This window comes from Dermacentor andersoni, chromosome 7 (genome assembly GCF_023375885.2).
Source record: "Dermacentor andersoni chromosome 7, qqDerAnde1_hic_scaffold, whole genome shotgun sequence".
In the NCBI taxonomy this organism is placed as follows: domain Eukaryota; kingdom Metazoa; phylum Arthropoda; class Arachnida; order Ixodida; family Ixodidae; genus Dermacentor; species Dermacentor andersoni.
In genome coordinates, this window is record NC_092820.1 from 146,645,298 (window position 1) to 146,665,450 (window position 20,153).

Consider the following 20,153-nt stretch of genomic DNA (forward strand, 5'->3'; position numbering starts at 1 on the left):
AGAACTGTTAGTGGAGTCTTTGTTAAAGGAATACGTGTGAAAAATAAAAAAAAAAATTCTGTGATAGCGCATACATGTGTTGCTCGATTTCATTGCCTCAATCTATCGAAAAGGTGAAACAGCTTATTTGCTGCGCTCAAATTTCGCATTAGGAAGTAACGTAATCGTCGGTAATTTTTTTTCCGACGCACGATCTTGATCGGCGGCATGACTGAACTTTGCTCCGGCGAGCGGTCTCGCTTCGGCGGTCTCCAATGCCAGTGGGACCGGAATCTGGCAGTTCTCTGAACGCGGCCAGTTTTCGAATAACCTTGGCGCGCCGCTGTTCTTGGTGCATGCAGTTATCTCGTGTTAAGGGCGTCGGTTGATAGGCTTTGCTGTTTTGCATTGTAGACAACATTCCATGTCACGGCGGTGGCGTACCAGACGTGGCGAGAAAGGCTCTAGTTATCCGGGGGAGAAAAAACAAAAACGACATGACCGTTTTTTGACAGACGTACGACTCTGAAGTTAAAATCGAAGGTTGAAGTTGAGCGGCTGGTTGCACTGATTGTCCGCATATACGTCGGCGGTGGCTGAACTGCGTGGAGATCGGCGTGACTCCCCTTCAGAAGACCGCAAGAAACCAGACACGCCAGAGACGTGTTTGGTTTGGAAACGCCCATGTTTTCTCTAATTTGTGCAGCTCGACAGTGTGCGCGCGACATCGTACTGCGTTTTATTTATGGAGATCGATAAAAAGAAAAATGTAAAGCCGCATTTTCCCGCCAACCCATTCATTACCACCGGCCACGTCCGCTTCTTGATCGTCTACTTTTTTCTGCCGTCTGTTTTGGTTTGCTAGTTCGTCCCTCAGCCGCCGGGGCTTGTACGCTACGCGGAGCGAGTTAAGCCCCTCAAGTAGCGCCATTCACTTCCCTCCTCCTCCGCTCGGCGCGGCCTCGACGGTGGCGCCGCTGGTGGTGGGCCTGCCGTAGCAGACGACGGCTAACACGCTACGGGAGGAAATCCGCAGAAACGTTCGTTTGAGCCCTGCGGAGCAGTTTTTTCAATCGAGATCTTTCTTCGTCAGTCGGTAACTGGCCTTTAGAATTGCGTGTTGGAATCGCGGAAGAAATAGCGAAAAGGACCATTATTCAAGGCGTATTTAAGGCGTAAAGCGAGCGACGTTGAGAGTTCGTGTTGCTGAAACACGACGCAAGCACGCGGTGTAATCAAACACGCGCGTAATTACCAAAGTTTCAGGTGTTGACAGCGTGAAAGTATGTGTACGTGGTTTCGTAGGTTCATTTACGTACCTGCAGGATACTTTTGTTCGGCCGGCGCGTGAGAGATTCCTGATCGCACACAGCCGGAATTGATCGCACACAGCCATTCCGGCTGTGTGCGGTCAGCAATGCCTGGCAACAGGGCCGTTTTTTTCATTGCGGGGTGCTTTGGTAATCGTGACCATATAGTTTTTTTTTACAAGTACTGCTCCAGGAGGGCACATGTAATGGCTAACGGAGGCCTCTGAAGAGCACGTGACATTACAATAATGCAGGCGTCGCAGGAAGTGTTCGCATACAAAATTGGCTGTCCGCGATCTTATACCCCCTTGGCATGCGCAGGCTTCGGCGAGCCCCATCCAGCCCTGGTTCTAGCTTTGCATGGTGTTCCCGTTGCCGCTTTGGTGCCATGGAGGCGCCGTCAATAATACGAAATAATGACAAGGTGTTACAACTAGTAAATAAAATTTATTGAAGAAATACAATCGCGCCGAGGCGCCAACTTCTAAAGCCGCGCTAGCGCGCCTGCGCGAGTATTATGAAATGCCAACGAGGAATTTACCGGCCCACGTACGACTCCACGATCAAAGTGCACGTTAAATATCCCCAGGCGAGCTAGATAAAGTTATCCGGAGCCATCCACTACGACCTGTATCCTCGCTTTAGTCGCTTCGGAACGTTAAAAACGTTAATCACCACAAACCAAATCAATACATGCGGGCGTACATTCGAAGCTAAAAGACTGCATCGTAAGTCATATTGAGCCTTGCAAAAGCGTTGAGAATGTGCTAACTTCTGGTGGAGCCTAAAACACACCCTGAATAAAGTCGCTTTTATGTCACAGGCCAGCTGCAGATGCGTGCATTTCACCGCAAGACGAAACTACATGAAACAAAGAGAGCACATTCGAAAAAAGAAAGTCAAACAACGCGCTAAAAACCACGCAGGGCATGAACACACACTTTTTCGAAGCGAAAGGCGTGAACTAGGCTTGAAATAGAGGTTGAGAGTAGCCGTGGCTCTTACTTCACTAAGCCGTGCGTTCTTTTCCACTTCCTCGAAGTCAGCTGGCCCGATCCTGCGAACCCACATTTCTTCTTGCGTTGCGCCCGCCGGACGGCAAAGCAAAAAGCTTTTTGCCCTCTGTTGCGGCAACCGAAGGCGCAGCAGCATGGCATCGCAATTAAGTTCTCGGCCCTACACATTCTATTACGCTAACGCACTCCGTCAGTCCGCCTGCCGTACTTTCGTCGCGCAGGCCCAACAATGGAGGTCGGCGCGCGCTGGAAAGAAAAAAAAATTGGAGGCTTATCAAGGTTAAGCCCAGTGGATGCTTCGCATCCACTGGGCTTAACCTTAGCGTATCCTTAGCGTTTGGAGGCATCTTGACCGCATACACGCCCGGCGCAAAGACGCTGGCGCGGTTGCGGGCACAGAGACTGAAGGCTGTTTCACATGCTGCGACTGCAACGACGAAAATTGGTGCTGTCGCACGCGTCGCAATGCGATTTTTAGAGGGCTCATTTCGCATGATTGCGATTTTAACAATGCGATTGTTGCGACGCCCAGGGTTGCTTACTGCCAGGTTTCGTGGCACACGCTGCATAATTATTTTATTGTAGTGAATAAAACGTTTACACTATAATATTATTGACTTATCTTGATTGGAAGCAAATAATATGTACGTTTACTAATTTAAAAACGTTAGTTAAGATTTGTCGTGGAGTGCGCGACGGCGGTTTCTGTAGTTCAGTGCGACATCGCGCACGTAAACAGCTGTTCGCAGGTGGTTCAACGATTCTTTATTCCATTGTTCAGCGCTGTGTGTTGTCTTATCTACCTTCTATGACCGTTTCGTTCTGCCTGCGCTACAACAATCTACAAGATGACCTATCGACAAATTCATATAGCTACCCTCACCGCATATGCAGTATTCGAAATTCGGCTGCCACGAAGTTGTCGGGTCAGCCCAACAAGATCCTCGCGCTACCCGTGCTCGGCGTCAGCTTCTGGAGAAATGATGCGTGTATATTGCCCGTCATTACGCATATGTGGTGCCTGCTCCTAGCCGTATTCTTACGCCAAATGCAACAAGAAGCACCAACCCGAACGTCCGCGTGTGCCCGTGAACGAAGCCTCAAACGATCTGTGTGATTACGACGTGGAACGAAAATTGTGTTGTGAAATTCAACCTTAGCGCTAGCCTGGTTCGTCCATCGCCGTGCTTGCGCTGCGAATATATATGTGGGAGCCCTCTCTAAATATTTCTAAAGGCGCAAAAGCCGACGCATCAAATGTTTCGAGCAGTTACCGTCACTTTTGTAGAAACCTGTACGTTGTAACATAGCATTCTAAAAGACACGCTTCTCGTCCACTTTGTTGTCCCGTGTCTCGCACTGGTGGTATACTCAGAACTTCTAACAAGAAGACCATATCAATACGCGCTATTCATAATGCAGGATCGTAGGCCCACGGCAGGCGCACTTGCCGTAGAATTTTTCAGCTTTGTGCTCAGCCTCGCACGCCGCTCACGGTTAGCCTGTTTTGTGGAAATAAATATTATTATATTATTAATGTTATTAGATAGTATAGTTTCTTCACTGTTTTTATAGCAATCATCCAGATTTATTAAGCTAGTCATGCATTTAACCTGTATTATATCAACATTGTTACGACATGCTTATGGGAGTCATTTCAAACTAGATTGCTCAGCAAGAGAAAGTACAAATGCAAGTCTCAATGTTTATTCCAATTTGGTATTCCTAAACAGATTATATTGGCAGAATTTTATGCCTGCTAGCATTTCCTGCAGTTCAATGTTCAGAGCTGGAAAAACTGATTCCTTTTCTTGCTGTCGAAAGGCTGCTTAAATGTCGATAGCAAGCTATAATTATTCATTTCGAAAGTGTTAAGCAATAACTATATGTCTAAGCTTATCCATGCGTTTTTGTTCCACGAACACAATTAAGTTTTCTCTCTCCCTCTCATTGACAGCCATCGAATGAAACCGTTCACTTTCGTAAGTATCAGGATGCAGACATTCTGGAGTTTGTCCTGAGCATTTGTCCTGAGCAGTGCATGTTTGTATCAAGTTCTGGTGTTACAATCGCAGTAATGTACACATTGTTATATTGCAAAAAAACAAATTTATTTAACTTTGTTTTCAAATCTACTATGTGGCCATGCAGTAACGACTACATTAATAAGCAAAAAAAAAAAAAAAAAACTGCAGATTCAGTGAACGTGTTGAAATCTATGCGAAGTGAAGCTTCTGTCAAGTGGTCAATTAAATCTGTTAAAGTAACTGCAATATATACAATTTGTCTTATTTTCAACAATCCAACATGTGATCTTTTGCAAGGTTTGCTTATGCACCGCATAGGTCACAACCTTAATGTCATGTAATCTTTATGCATTACACTGTTCACAAACCGTACCGAAACGCAAATGGCAGTTAATGTAGATGCACGCTGCGAGACATCAACACAGTGACGTTTGTTGAGCAAGAAATGGTGCGAGGTGTGTGCAGATGAATGAATGACGTGCTTATGTACTTATTTATTTACGTACCTCGCAGGCTGCAAGGTTGGAGTATTATGCAAGAGGGAATAAAAAAGTTGTTACAAAAGGAAGAAGGGCACAACATTAAGAAAGAAACCAGCAAAAAAAGCAGTACCAATACATTACACCAACTAGCCCAACGTGTTTTACTGCCACAACATTATACAATACTTAACAAACAATAACAGAAAAAGTTACTGCCCATGCACCCTGTACAGATGGTAAACCAGCGAAGCTGTAATGTGCGGCCCCGGTGTTTATCACTGGGTTAATTCCAATGGTTTATTCACGTCTTTCTATATTATTGGTTATGTCTATGTTTCTTAATGAGGTTATGCACATGATTGGCTTGGGTTTATCACATTGTTTATTTGGAATGCCACACATCGCACTTTGCAAGATCACCATCATGGAAAGTGCAATGAGTGGTTCATTGTGTTAATCCAGCGGGTCCATCAAAGTCTTTCTGAATTATGTTACGCACTTGTATTTTGTAATGCGTAAATCATAATGTTTATGACTCAGTTATGCACTGTAGTTACCAAGTGACACACCGGGGCTGCACATTTCGTTTAATTAAATACAGGGACACATTTTTGAACCTATTGGGAAGTCGGAGAGAGACTGCTGCACGCGCGCTCTGCTGCTAGAGAGAAACGACGTCACCATCGGTCTAGCCAATGGCCCACCACACCTTTGCTGCGAGATAATAATGACATCATGATCTTGTCTTAACCCCATCCCCCTCTGTGTCCCTTCCCTGCAATAATATGCAGATAAATGTATGTTTGAAATGCATAAGCATTGCTATGTCTACCCAAGAAGAAATGTCTCCGTCCATCATGCAAGACGAATGCAATGGCTCACACCCCCTTAAACAATGGCTCATACCCCTACACTAAGGTTTTTGGGATCGGACCATGAGTGTTTCGCCTAGGCATATACAGCTTCACTGTAAAAAGAATGAACACCTTTCTGCTAGAGACCAAGACAATCATGAGGTGTATTAACAAATGAAAGTTTAGTGAACATGCCAAGTAAACGCTGGTTGACAAGCAATACATCGAATTTACACAAAAAGCAGAAGCAAGATCTGATGCGTGTCCATACAGATCCCAACAGGAAACTCATCCATCTCTGAAAGTGTAACAGCGGCCATGCTGACACAAGATTCTCCCAGTGTATTTGCATCTACAGCATCCATAATTCCTCTAGGCAGCCGATCTCCACAGAATGCTAGCTTCTTCTTCTACAATGCACTCTCCACATCTGAGCGTGCATTGCAGAGGAAGAAGCTAGCATTCTGTGCAGATCGGCTGCCTAGAGAAATTACGGAAGCTGTAGATCTAAAAATGCTGGGTTAATCTTGTGAGCACGGCCTCCGTTAGAAATGGATGCATTTCCTGTCAGGAAACGCACATGAATTCTTGCTTCTTCTTTTTGTGTATGTTCAGTCTATTGCTTGTCAGCGAACATTTACTCAATGTGTACATTAAACTTTTGGTTGTTAGATCATCTCTGTTTTCCTGTTTGTCCTATGTGTTCTCTGGCGCCATTTGCAGCCAGGCTATTTGTTTTTTTTATAGACTGCAACAAGTCACTTTAATGGCCCTCGTGATACCTTATCAAATCTTTTATTTGGCCAATGTAGCAAGAATGTACAGTGTGAAGCAGTAAGAACAGGGTACGCTAACTTCTAATTAAAAGGTTTATTGTGAAAATGCAGTGATCTATAAAGGTTACCACAAAGTAGTACAGCAATAAAACCTGATAAAGACTAGTGCTTGATGAAACGAAACATAAAAGCAGGAAAGGGAGAAAATATATATATATATATATATATATATATATATATATATACAAGTCCAGGGAAAAAGAAACATTGCGATCACCAAATGTGCATGTGGCTACCTTCCAGGAAACTCATTTTTTTTCCAATGGCATGGAACTGGAAGAATGTGCTTGCAGCAGCAAGCTGTCAGTCTGTCTATTGGAATAACAACAGTATTTCTCGAAAGGTGCTGGCATGCAGGATTGGCAGTTGTAATGATTTTTTCCTGCACTTGGAATTTTTCTCTATTTTCTTTCTGTAGCATTTTTATTTATGTTTGGCTGCATCAAGCACCAATTTTTATCTATCCTTCAAAGATGTCTTTCTTTTTCTGGGGAAAACTCAGGGAAGGCAGGAGACGGAAATTCAAGAGGATGAGCAACATGAGAACAAGGTGAAAGTAGGAGCCAACGTTTCCACAAGTGGACCTTGAAGAAGACAAGTCCACTTGTCGAAACGTTGGCTCCTGCTTTCACCTTGTTCTCGTTTTGCTCATCGTCCTATTTTTTCTGGTAATTTATATAACTCGCCACATTTTTATAAATGAACCTCAGTTGAAAGTTAGTCCTCATCTATATCTAGTGTCATCCTGTTGATACTGCTTCGTGCTATGCACTCTTGCAACATTTGTGTGTGTGTGTGTGTGTGTGTGTGTGTGTGTGTGTGTGTGTGTGTGTGTGTGTGTGTGTGCACACGCGTGGATTTGGATGTGAGATCGGGCCCTTGGGCAGAGGTATCATTCTTCTCCTGTGCAGCCTTATGAATTCATTAACTATAGTGCAACAGAAATACGGTGGACAAGAACGAAGTGAACACACAGAGCACTTCGTTCTTGTGTGTTGTCCATCTGTTGCACTTTAGTTAATAAGGAATACACACAAACTCATCTAGTTTTCAGTTATTATGTCGGGCTTATAAGCCCGCTTGTGTGATGGGCAGGCCCAGACAGTTTCTGGTGAATCCATGCAGGGTGTTGTGCAGGGTGTAATCTGCACTACAAGTGCTGCTTTGATTGCTTTCAGTTCAGCTTTTCTAGGTGTAGGATGACCTGGAATGGTACTCACTTATATGGGGTTTAGTTTTATGTAGTGTCATACTACTGTTACACTGCTATTGCCATGCCATATGTGCCTTATGTTTGCTTGCATCTTCATGATTAGCAACCTCCTCTGTGTATTTGGCAGTTGCATATAGTCTCCTGGCCTAATTGTTTGCCCCCATATTCCACAGTATGGGCCTGTTGTGTTTCAAGTTCAGGTACTCCTGAGGTTCTGTTTCTGAAGGGAGAGGTAGTCGTCTGCATCTCATATGCTAGCTGGCATAGTATCTTGGGACGAGGTTCTGAGCTCTTGAGACAAAGAATTTGTGCTGCAGGCTGCAACTCTACTCTGTCTAGGTGCTTGTTCGTTAGCTCTTTCTCATAGAGGTCTTCAAGCATGGTAAAGTTGGAAAGACCTGTTATTACTACCCGATGCCTGTATTCGATGAGTTGTCTTTTTTGTGTGCTGCTGGTAATTCATACCGTACCATACCTTGGACACAAGCACAGCATCTGCGATTTTCTATAGTATCCGCTCGTCCACCCCCATTATTTCGAGATTATTCTTTTCACCAGGTGTGGAAGTTGCGTCCAGGCATTGCATAATTGTTTCACCCACATACTGGCTCTGCCGTCATGGGCTTACACTAGCTGAGGATTTGTGGATGTTGACTTGCGGGCATATTTGTCCAGCTATGTGGATCACATTGTGCAATCTGTGGTAGTTTTGATTCTAGTCTTTCTTTTTTTCCGACGTCGATATGAGCTGACTTATCAGAAAGCAAGAGGCCAGACTGGCCAAGAAAGTCTGCAGTGTTGTCGAGGGCTCGTTGCATCATTCTTGATTTCTGTATAAGATAGCTTTCCCATAGACCATAGGCTGTAGTGTTTCTTGTAGTATGCCCGTGTTGTTGGTGTGTGTGGGCCAAGTGTACCTCCAACTCTCACCTGGAACTTTCTGTCTTTCAGAAAGTTCCTGTTTAAGTGCTCTACCAGAAATGTTTTTGCTCATAGTTCCTCTTATTAGAGTACCATGAGGTACGGCTGTTAAAAGCCTCTTCACTCTCTTCATTCTTTCATAAGCGGTATTACACAATGTCCTGCAATAAAGTTTCTGCTGCTTATGGCCCACTCATATCTGCCAGAAGGGACAACTCTTGAAAAAGGTTTTCTTTGTGCTATGTGTGCGCTGTAGTATGAGCATTCATGCCTTGACATTTATACATCTGTAGAACCAGCTTCCTGACCGAGTACTTGCTATACCTGATCATGCTTATTTGTGCAGTGCTGTTGAACAATATATATTGATGCAATGAATATTTACACACTCGAATTATCATGAAAGATGGTTGTTTTACAATTCTGCCCTTTGCTTTCTGTTGGTGTTAGATTTTGCATAAGCATGCCCCCCTATGCAATAGTATTTTGAAGTGTAAGGGTTCAATAAAAGGTGATGAACTAAATCTAAGTGCAAGAGCTTTTTTTTTCACCTATGACTCCCATGGCTGGCAAATCAACCCCTTGCCTTGTGTTAGCAGCAGGATGCTATAGCCACAGTGGCAGGTGAACAAATTGAAGAACAATATTTCTGTCTATAAATTTTTTTCTTGCCTGTATGTAAGCAAAGTTTGGAATAAGTTTGTCATTGCAAAAAAGCCCAGTTTGTGGTCTTTTATTGAATAAACCACATATTGTGTATAGTTGAAATGCAGAAATTTCTAAAATCCTCGGGTGATATATGTTCTTGCAAGTAGCATGGTATTTCATTACTTATAAAGATATACGGGTTTACACACTAATACATGTGGCCACAAACTTATTAGAAACATGTAAGGCATGAATGTTTCTGCACACTTGATCACCTGTGAATGCATGTGCAAGAACTGCTTGTACTGGCTGACTTCACTGCACAGTTTTGATTTACTTTTCTTCAGCGTTTCGTTTTATACTGATTTATCCCCACAAGAACCGGCCGTTTGCCTGCTTTTCGCATCGTTGCACGAGTTCTACATAATTGTGCAGAAGGGTACGTTGTCACTGTGCCACTATAGCAAGCAATATACTTAATCTACTAACTGTACAGTTAATTACCTTGCAGAGCAAGTGTTCATACAGATGCAGTAAGGATACAAAGTCCGCAACATAGTCGATGTTTATTGGTTTCTGTGCAAGAAAAAAAAATTATCCAGAGAAGAGGTGCAGCTTAACGTGCATGTAATGTTTTATTCAAGCCACGGATTTAATGCTATCATAGCAAATTCATTACGATAGCCTACACATTCGCTCTGTCAAATTTAATAAGAGGCAAGGTAAGCTTTCAAGATGCATCGATCGGGAAATTCATGCTTGAAAACCGACAAGAAAATGCAACTGAATGGTACCGCGCTCAGCGCAACGTTGAAACTTCGGGTACTTTGCTGTCTTGTCATTTGCCCTTGCCGAGGTTGAAATAATTCAAGCTGCTCCGTAAACACTATTTTTGCATGCAAGCAAATTGTGACGACCTCTTTGTCTGCTGGGGATCGAACACCTCCTAGCACTGACAACTCGCAAAGGCGTACGAAGCAAACGTGAAAATGCACTTCACTTGCTGTGTAGCGTGTCAAAAAACGCATAGAAATCGGAGAATGCAGTCTGCGGTACAAGTTTTTTATTCTCCCTTCGCGTACGTACCGAATTCGGCGATCCACGTCTCCGCGCATTGCACTTGTCTTGCGGGACGCCATTTTCCAATACAAACCGGCGAAATAACTCCGTTGACAGCTCTCCGCGCAATTTCGACGGAAAATCGCAGCGATCGGTGCGACGGTGCGACCAACCGGTTGGTCGCAGCCGAAAATCGGGGGGTCGGCACTGCGACTGCGATTTTCATCGCAAACGACGGAAATCGCACTACCGGTGCGACGAAAATCGCATCATGTGAAACAGGCTTGACGCGACGGCGGGCGCGCGCCGCTTCATCCCTGGCGTGACGTCACATATCACGTGATGCAGCGATGGTGGCGCCGCCGCCGCGTCGCGCGCGACGGCGCGAACCGAAGCGTGGAGGCCTCCGCCGGGCGACGTCCGACGGCGCGATATGAGGCCCCACCTGCAGCCGGTGTGACGTCATCACGTGACGTCACATCATGTGATCTCACTTCAGGGTCAATGGGGGCCACCGCCGGGAGGCGACCGACGGCGCGATATGAGGCCCCATCGGCAGCCGGTGTGACGTCATCACGTGACGTCATGTCACGTGACCCCACTTCAGGGTCAATGGTGGCCACCGCCGGGCGTCGCGCGAAGGCCCGAAACCTACGTTAATATGCTTCGCATAAAAATATACAAAAGCGCGGCGCTTGCTCCGCGCTGGAAAGAAAAAACATACAAAAGCGCAGCGCCTGCTTCCACGTGACACAGATTGGCCAATGGGAGAGCGGAGGAGGTTGGGGCGACAGGAGGCGTGGAGGAGGACGCGCCAGGGTGAGCGGGGTGGCGGAAATATCTAATAGCGTCCTCGATCACCTTGCCCCGGGGTTGCCCCGAAACCAGAATGGTGCGGTTTGCCCCGCCGTGGTGCCGCACTGCGGAGGGTCAACATCGAGGACAAAACTGCACCCTGTGCAGGGTGCTTGCATGCAGCGCTACTTTGCCCCTGGCGCGCAAAACGTGCGCGCGCATATTTTATTGTTTGCAGATGCTGAGCATCTGCGGCAAGCGCTCGAACCTTGTCAAACTGCGTGCTCCGACATACCTGGTTGCAAGCAAACACCAATGGATTTTATAATTAATCCTGACGACCCGTTCAATGAACCTGTCCACTTTCGGGCGCTCTTCACCGCACTGTTTTCGGACGAGGTCGAGCAGCATGTCGTCTTCGCTGTCAGACGAACTTGAAGAATGCTCATCGATTGCGGCAACTAGCAGCGCTTCCTTTCTCATTGCCGACAAATCCACTAGCTAACTCCGTCAACTCCGTTGCAACGTACCGCAGCTATCGGGCCAGAGCGTCCGCGGTTCTGTAATCGGCATTACGCGCGCACGTCGCGCGTCCCGCAGTGCTTGCTGGGATTGCACTCCGGCGCACCGCCGATTTTTTCGGTGCGAGACGGGGCAACGGAAAACCGCTCCAACAGGGTGCGCTTCCGGTGATCGAGGATGGTCAGTGCGCACCGGTGCGGTTGATCGAGGATGAAAGTGCGCACCAAGGCGCCCCGGTGCGCACCGGTGCGGGTGATCGAGGACGCTATAAGAATTAGGAGCGAGGCGCTGCGCCGACCGTTTGTTGCCGCTCGGTCATGTCGTCTGCTTTTCTTCCTGGCAAGGTGCTCGGCGCACCCTACACAGCGTTCGCTAGCCCAGGAAGCGCGAGTTTCTTGTTTTTCTTTTTCTTGCAACCTCCGCTTGTCGCGTCGCTAATTGCAGCCATTGCCTCCCCTTGCCTTGCTGTCTCGTCTTCGGCTCATCTGTATCCTTTCGCGTGACGGCGGCGTCTTTCTACGACCCCGGCGTTTTTTTCCTTTTAAAGCGTGTTCACAGTTTTGTAGCACGCCGTTTGAAGCGGTTTTCGGTCTGTCGTCTGTTCTGTCGTCTGTTCGGTTGGTTGCAGGTTGTTGCAATCCGACTCCCTCATTATGGGTGAAAAAGAAAAGAAAGGAAAAAGGCTGGTAGTGCGCGTTATTCTGTCTTGTAATCATGTTACACTTGGTTACATAAGAGAACGCGACACACAGTGTAGTCGGGGTGGTTACTCCTTATACGTAAGTCTGCCACCTGTACCTTGCTATTACTGCTGAAAGACAGGCTACACGCCTTCTCACATTACTCGTCTTCCGATTTCCGATCGAGCCTGTATCAACAGTAGTGACGTCCATTTGCGCAAATATCGCATACATTGTCCTAACACCTCTTATTTCCACACGCTCGCGCTCCGAATACGGCATGCCGCGGAATATAGATAACAGCAGTCGTCTTGACCTCCCACCCCTCATGTGAACAATGCCAGTGTCCTATTTTGACATGGACAGTGTTCTGAGCTCCAGCTCCTGCTGCTCTTGCACGAGCTCCAACTGCTTCTACAGGCTGTATTCATATGATGAATTCACTCGGCATAGAAACATTTCACGAGAGAGAGAGAGAAAGAGAGAAAGGCAAGGCAGCAGAGTACTATGCCACTAGTACATAGTTGACCTTCTACTAGGTCAATCAGGCGCGTGCCCGGTTTGTTACCCTCCACAGGGGGAAAGGGATTAAGGAATGAAATGAAGGAAATAAAGGGCGAGAACGCTTAACGTTGCCGCTTCATCCAGAGGTGCGCATTGACACTCTGAGGTTGAGGTATTGGTTCTTCGCATGTAGCATTTCGAAATATTCCAAGAACACAGCTGGCATTAACACAGAGCACAATTTTCGGAAAGAAATTCCGCCGTCCGAACAACATGCGAGACATAGAGCAACATGGGCAAGGTGTAACGTGATTGGCTGTTTTGCGTTGACGATAAAAGGAGTAATGTTGATCAGTGGGCGTATGCGCCAGTATGACACCTTTTCTTTAGTTGTGGAATATCAGTGTAAAATGCTTTCTCATTCCTCTTTCTTTTGCAAAGCAGTATGACTGCTTTTAACGATGGTTATGGTAATCAGTTACCTAAATTACCCGTAAGTTTTAAAGAACAGCTCCTGGGTATGAAGACCTCGCCGAACGTTTGCGTTTATCCGCACGAATTTCCCTTGTCTTTGAGAAGAAAGCGATGTCAGCTGTTGCCTGTCGCAATAAATGAGTTAAGAGAAATCGTTGCAGGCTGCAAATTTTGTTTTGTTTTGTTTTCTTTTACTCGCTCATTGTGACGCTGTTTCGAGTGACTGTTTGTTCCTACTTTTCTTTTTATTGCACTCTCATGGCAGTCACGCTAAACGTAAGTAAAAGCTCATACAGTAGACGATACATGTTTGAGCGTGACAACGGTGCCCTCCTACATTATTGCGTTACCGATTATGCATCTCCCTGCCAGGTATTGTCAAGTGCACTGAGAAACCCTTGAGTGAAAACCCTGACCGGCAAGAGAAAACAAAAAGCTAATGAACTCACCATAGCTACTTTAGATGGTTCCATTCTAAACGGTCAGGCTTTGGCGGACGGTATGAACGACTACTTCATCAGCTCGGGCGCATATACAGTTGGCAATAAAGATATGTCTATCAATTCTCCAGTAGATATCGTTCCGATAAAATCTTCTCTTTTCTTAAAACGGACTGGCCCCGCAGAAATCGCACAAACTATTGACAAATTAAAGAACAATGTGGCAGCTGGTATCGATGGCATAGGTCCAGTAGAAATTAAGTGTATATCACCATTAATATGTAATGTCCTTGTACACATTATTAACCTTACTCTGAGTACAGGTATCTTTCCACAAGCTTTAAAGATGGCAAGAGTGACACCCATCTATAAAAAACGGTAGAAGGGATATGCTTTCAAATTATCGACCGGTGTCAGTCCTACCCACTATATCGAAGGTTTTTGAAAGCATCATACAGAGTAGGCTAATATCATTCATAAATAAGCACAACATACTAACTAAGAGTCAGTATGGCTTTCAGAAGAATAAATCAACAAAGCAAGCTTTAATGTTCATTAAAGACAAAATAATAACTATAGAAACCAGAAAATATATGCTTGGTTTGTTCTTAGATTTTAAAAAGGCTTTTGACTGCATTCATCATGAAATATTGCTTAATAAATTGTCAAGGTATGGTATAAGGGGGACGGAATTAGATCTAGTAGCGAATTATTTAAAAGATCGTTTTCAAGTATTCAAGGCAAGTAATATATTTTCTTCCAAACAAATGCTAGGACAAGGTGTACCACAAGGATCAATTCTAGGGCCACTTTTGCTTTTGGTTTATGTAAATGATCTAGTAAATATTCCTGATTCCCCTGAAATAATCATGTATGTAGACGACACAAACGTGTTCTTCGCATCTAAAGAGCTACAAACACTCGAAACAAATGTAAACCATTATCTGTCAGTTCTTTCATGCTGGCTAAGGGTCAACCGAATGCAGTTAAATACAAAAAAGACGACATACATCATATTTCATGCAGTTCATAAAATTATAAACAAAGATTTGAAAATTATATTTGATGGAGAGTCTATTAATAGAGTTCAAACACAATAATTTCTTGGTATAATATTTGAAGAACACCTATCCTGGAATGCTCATATCAATAGTCTAGCAGTAAGTAGAGCTTGCAAAGTGTGTGGGTTGTTTATACAAAGGGGCCGCTTTTTTTCCTCTGTGGCTAATGAAATCTATGTATTACGTACTGTTTTACTACAAACTATGTTATGGAAATTTAGTATGCGGAACAACAACACGTGGAAATTACGATAAAAAATGGTATTACAAAAACGAGTACTACGCTGCTACGAACGTTATAAAGGGATACCACGGGACCTCAGAACACCACCTTTATCTTTAAAACATGATATGTTAAGAGCTGACCAGATATTTTATTACAAGCTACTACAATTTGTGCATCATGAAAAATTATACATAAATAGCAACATTGACAAATCATCTTACTACTTTAGAGAACAATAGCGACACGTGACAATAACACGGACTAACTATGGAAAACAATCCATGACATATCAAATAACATCGCTTCTTAATAAAATGGAAAGAGATTTGGACTTCGAAGTTAGTCGAAACCTCTTTAAGAAACAGCTAAAGAAAGTATTATTAATCAATGCATCCACTTTTACTTTATCCTACTGAACAAAACATTTCCTTGTATTTTAGGTATTTTTCTTTATATTGTCTGCAACACGTATTAAGTTGATTATAACACTGTGCATACAAAGCTCTCGTAGTTATATTGTTAGTAAGCGTACACATTTTCAAGAGGGAATTGTGAACAATTTTTTGTTGTTGTTGTATAAATGAAAATTGACACATGCTGCGAACTTTTTTTACTTTGTATGTATTATGTCTATGTGTAACCGTTACAGAGGACTCTGTCAGGTATTGCCATACCTTTAGCTTCTGTACCTTTCTTGAAGAAACGAATTCAAGAAAAATAAAGAATCTGAATCTGAATCCGAATACGACGAGAGAAATTATTCACACGTGGAAAATTCCCTTGAACTAAGTATGGTTTGCGAGACAAATGCTTGTAAGTATCGAACTTTTTAAAAGATGAGGGGAATATGCGCTCACCGAGAGGACGGCGTCCGCACGAGACCACACCAGGCACCTCACTGAGACATGGAGCGCTTTGTGGCCAGAACAAAGCCCCCCTTCTCTGCCGGCCAAGCGTAGTATAGTATGGCATAAGTATACCTAAATATGTATGGAAATTTGTGCTCGAGGTCGGCGCACGACCAACGCTGGATTTTCTGCGTAACAGGGCCCTAAAGCTATCGCTGTAAAAGAGCGCTCGAGAGGAAGGCGACTTCGCGCTCGGCTTGTGAACTGCGCGTGTCGTGCAAACCTGCAAAAGTTGGCTGAGGTGCTCACATAAACGCATGCTATCGGCGGACTGTTTTTTCAACGCGCCCGAGAGGCGGCTCGGGCACCCTTTAGGTATGTCTCGCATTGAGTATGTCTCACCATGTTTTTCAGCACGATGCCTCTGGGACTTCAATACTTGGTGACTCTCTCAGGGAAATATGTCGTGCCACAAGATAAGGTGGATAAAATAAATCAGGATAGGGAAACACGTGGGGTAAGTGATTGCTTTCTGTTAATTCAAATACACTTCCTTGGTTTTTGTCACAAGCTGTTAGTGTGTATGGTAACTCTACCAATTTTACGTAACGTTTACGAATTCGGAGGCACCTAAGCGGGCCCTGATCCACTTACATGTTTATCGCAGTGGAGAAAAGCATTCGACGTTAAAATAGGCTATTTAATAAACACTTTGTCACGAAAAGTACTTCGATGCGTTCACCAGAAGCGGATTTATTGGCAATCGAACGTGGCGTTCGCGGTGCTTCCGCTCCTCCTTCAATGCCTTTCACTGCCAAGGTTACCACAGCGAGGCGTGCTCACAAGGCACCGCCTTCTATACGTCACCGTGGCGCGCTGTTCACATAAGAATTTGGATGTTAACGTAGACGCCACTACCCCCGATTATGGCGCCTGCAACGCGCCAAACGTAAGCCAAACGCGGTTGCCATGAGCGAGCAGCAGAGCACTCAGCCAGTGGGCTCGTCGGGGTACCCTGGCGTATCTTCGCTACGTAGCAGACCGCAGCTACCTGCAGATGCAGTGCATATTGCGCAGCGTTTGCTTTGTGCCCGGCAGGGCCCGAGTGCGTCCTCGCGCTCATACGATCCAGTCTGACCATGCTGCGTGGTGCGGACCGGCTTTGTCCTCCGCCTGCATGACTGGCGAATAGTAGCCACATACAACAAGTGCATTGTGACACGAAAGTGTTTTATGCCGGGGTACTTCCCGTAACGGATGCCACATATATTGCGCATGCTCTACAAAAGTCGTTGCGTATTTTCCATTATAAAGTAGTCCAATCATACTTCGCCCGCACTAAAATCTACGAGAAATCATTTTTTCCACTTACGAGCGAAGAATGGAATCATTTACCAGAATGTATTGTTCAATGCACATCTCATATTTCATTTGAAGATATGTTGAAAAAGCATCTTTTGTAATCCCTCTTCTGCTTGGGCAGCATTGCTGCCTGCAGTATTGTGTAAATAAATAAATGAACAATGGATGTAACGTTGGCTCTAAGAAGTAAAATAGCTGGCTTGTTGCAGCACTGTGGAAGCCGCACAATTTCTTAGCCGATTCTTAGCGTCGTCTGCGCAGCGTCCGCTTACAGTATGATAAATGGCAATATATGTAAGAATGACGCAATGAGCGAAGAATATGAGGTTGAAAATAGCTGCATGTTTTGATGATAAAGTGAATACAAATGAAATTTATTTTAGAAGCGAGTTAACCATGCGTATTCAATAGCTTGTCTAAAATGACACCCAAAATTGTACCGCTGTCAGATATTGGTAGGATATGATTAGTTAATGATACACCTGTAATAGGTGGAATTGTTGTTTGAAGGTTATCAAACAAAACATGTTTTTGAAGGACTGATTGGAAGATAATTTGGTGCTTTAGTGAGCAGTACCTGTCGATATTGCCACGATCAGGGTTCAGCTGATCTTGCATTACTGTCAATCACTAGTGAGATGAATAAATGGTTATGTCATCGGCATTGTTGTAATCGCACCGCTGGCACGAGTTGTTGCAAACTCAGCGCTGACACCCGTTGTTGCAATCGGGTCGCAAGCCCCAAGGGTAGCGTTGGCCTGGCGGCCTGGGGCACTGGAAGCATCCGAAGGTCTCGGCAAAGCATGAGTCGACTGGTAACAGAACAACTGGTTTATTCTAACATCGCAAAAGAGCGGGCGGTCAGGTCGACCGAAGTGAGAGACGGGAGAGCACGTAACTCGACAGAAGAAATCGGAGCCTCCCTCGGCGTCCGGGGCAGCTGCTTTTATAGTCTCGCAGCTGAGGGCAAGGAGGAACGTCTCGTCAGATGCGCACGTGACTGGGCACGGACACGCTGAGAGACAGGTTGAGACGAGTGTAGTGACGCATCCGCCAGGCCGGCGCCGTGGTCAGACCTCCTCGCTTCACACTTGGGGAGCTCCTCTCCCCGGCTGCCGCGCTTTGACAAGCGTGGGCACACACACACACACACGCACACACGAAGACACGTGGCACTGAAACACGCCTGGACGCGCTTGGCGGGGAGGCGTATCGGCGGCGCTGAACGGGCCAAAATGTCCGCCGCTTTGAACGAAGCCCTGGCGTCCGTTGCATCCGCGCCGGCTATACCGCGCGTCGTAGGCGAAACGTAACAGCATACAAGAGGAACTTGTAACTGGTAAGCGCATCGGTTAGATTGTTGAACAACAGGAACACTAAGGGACCTAATAATACAATCTTTAGGAACACCAAATATGATAAAGTTAGCGAATGAAAGGTGGTCGTTGCCAAGTACGACTTGAGACCCATTAGTTAGCTAGCCATGAAGTACCAGTGATGCCGTAGGTCACTGTAGTTGATAGAAAAGAATAGAATGGTTCAGAGTACCAAATGCTGTAGTTCGGTCAATGAATGCTGCTCCCACAATTAACCCGGTATCCATAAACCTGATACTTTATGGCCTCGTAGCACGAGTGTCGGCGTAACCGAGCGAACGAGCACAACGGCGAAGGATCAAAGAGCGACACGCAGTGCAGCTGAAAATGAAATGTGGCCAAAGTGAAGAAATTGCGAGGACGAAAGCGGGGGGGGGGGGCGGGGGGGGGTGCGGCGAAAGCGTGAGAAGAAAGCATAGTGCCCTGCATGACGCGTGCTTTGTGGCAATGATGGCGCCATCTCGCAGCCATCGTGCCACATGCGCGTCATTTGCATGGACAGAGTCCTGCATGAACAGACCTCGGTCTGTGGCGGCGGCTTCGAATTCCGCCCACGCATCACGATTAGCGAGGCAGTCGCGCCACGCTTCGCTCCGTTTGCAAAGTGCCGCACGAGACAGATTTTCCGCGCCAGCAAATATCTCGTGAAATGGAGACACGTAACCGCAGACGAATTTATTAACCTTAGGCTCGCGTGAAAGAATGCACTTTTCAAAAAATCTGGTGCGGCTCGCCGGACAGGCCGGGCGGACGGACTCCTCGGTGGCGTTCCGTCATTATCCTCGCATAGGCACAGTATGTTGCAGAAGTCGTGGGGCGCTGTTATCGTTGTGGGGTGCTTTTCTCGTCTTGATGATAGATTGTTTTTTTTTTTCTGCGCAAGTACTGCTCCAGTAGGACACATGTAACCGGCAAAATGAGGCCTCAGGAGAGCACCCGAGATTATAATAAAGTAGCCGTTGCGAGAGTCTAGTCGGGCGCAGGCCTTTATGGAGGCCTGCAAGTCTGTGTAAACAGTGCGAGTGACGGCTACAATAGGAGGCTTGAGAATGGAATTGCATGCAGCGGGTATCGCAGCTACTTCCGACGTTAATGGGTCGTTGCAGGCAGGGCGGCAGGAGGAATAGGCTGCGACGGTACGTGGGCAGTATAGTACACTAAGACTGAAGTTTCGTCACTGAGGGCGCCGTCGGTGTAGAAAGCTTGGTGACAGGGAGGAGAAGTGCGAATGTCTGCTTGATGCCGCCTTGTGTAAGACAACTGCCTCTCTGCGTGATCGGCATCCACGTTTTGGGGAATCGGTGCAGGTCATGGGACAATGTCACGCAGCACGGGAAGAGGGCAGAGGCGTTGAGGGGACTGGAAAATGAAAAAGCGAGATGATGCTGCGATCGGATATCGTGGATCTTAGTTGGAACTGATGTGAATCCTTGGCAGCCTCGGCTAATGCCTTGTTCGGATTCATGTGGGCCATTTGAGCAAGGCGGTGTAAGGGCATGAAACGCGGCAGGCTGGTGACA

General features: G+C 45.7%; 2 protein-coding genes across 11 annotated transcripts in view; one reads left to right on the forward strand and one right to left on the reverse strand.

The window, feature by feature from the left end:
• Arv1 (ACAT-related protein required for viability 1) overlaps positions 1 to 20,153 on the reverse strand; it is a 62,381-nt gene that overhangs the window by 14,343 nt on the left and 27,885 nt on the right. The window lies entirely within an intron of this gene.
• Positions 1 to 20,153, forward strand: part of LOC129385564 (uncharacterized) — a 47,170-nt gene that overhangs the window by 8,851 nt on the left and 18,166 nt on the right. For 7 of the 10 annotated variants that reach the window (XM_055072246.1, XM_055072248.1, XM_055072249.1 and 4 more), the window contains one exon: positions 16,310 to 16,412. The exons of 2 other annotated variants lie outside the window; for them this stretch is intronic. The gene's annotated coding sequence lies outside the window, so the exon portion shown is untranslated. Of the gene's footprint in view, positions 1 to 4,270; positions 4,288 to 16,309; positions 16,413 to 20,153 lie in introns of those variants that run through there. One more of the 10 variants, XM_055072251.1, reaches the window with a different exon arrangement.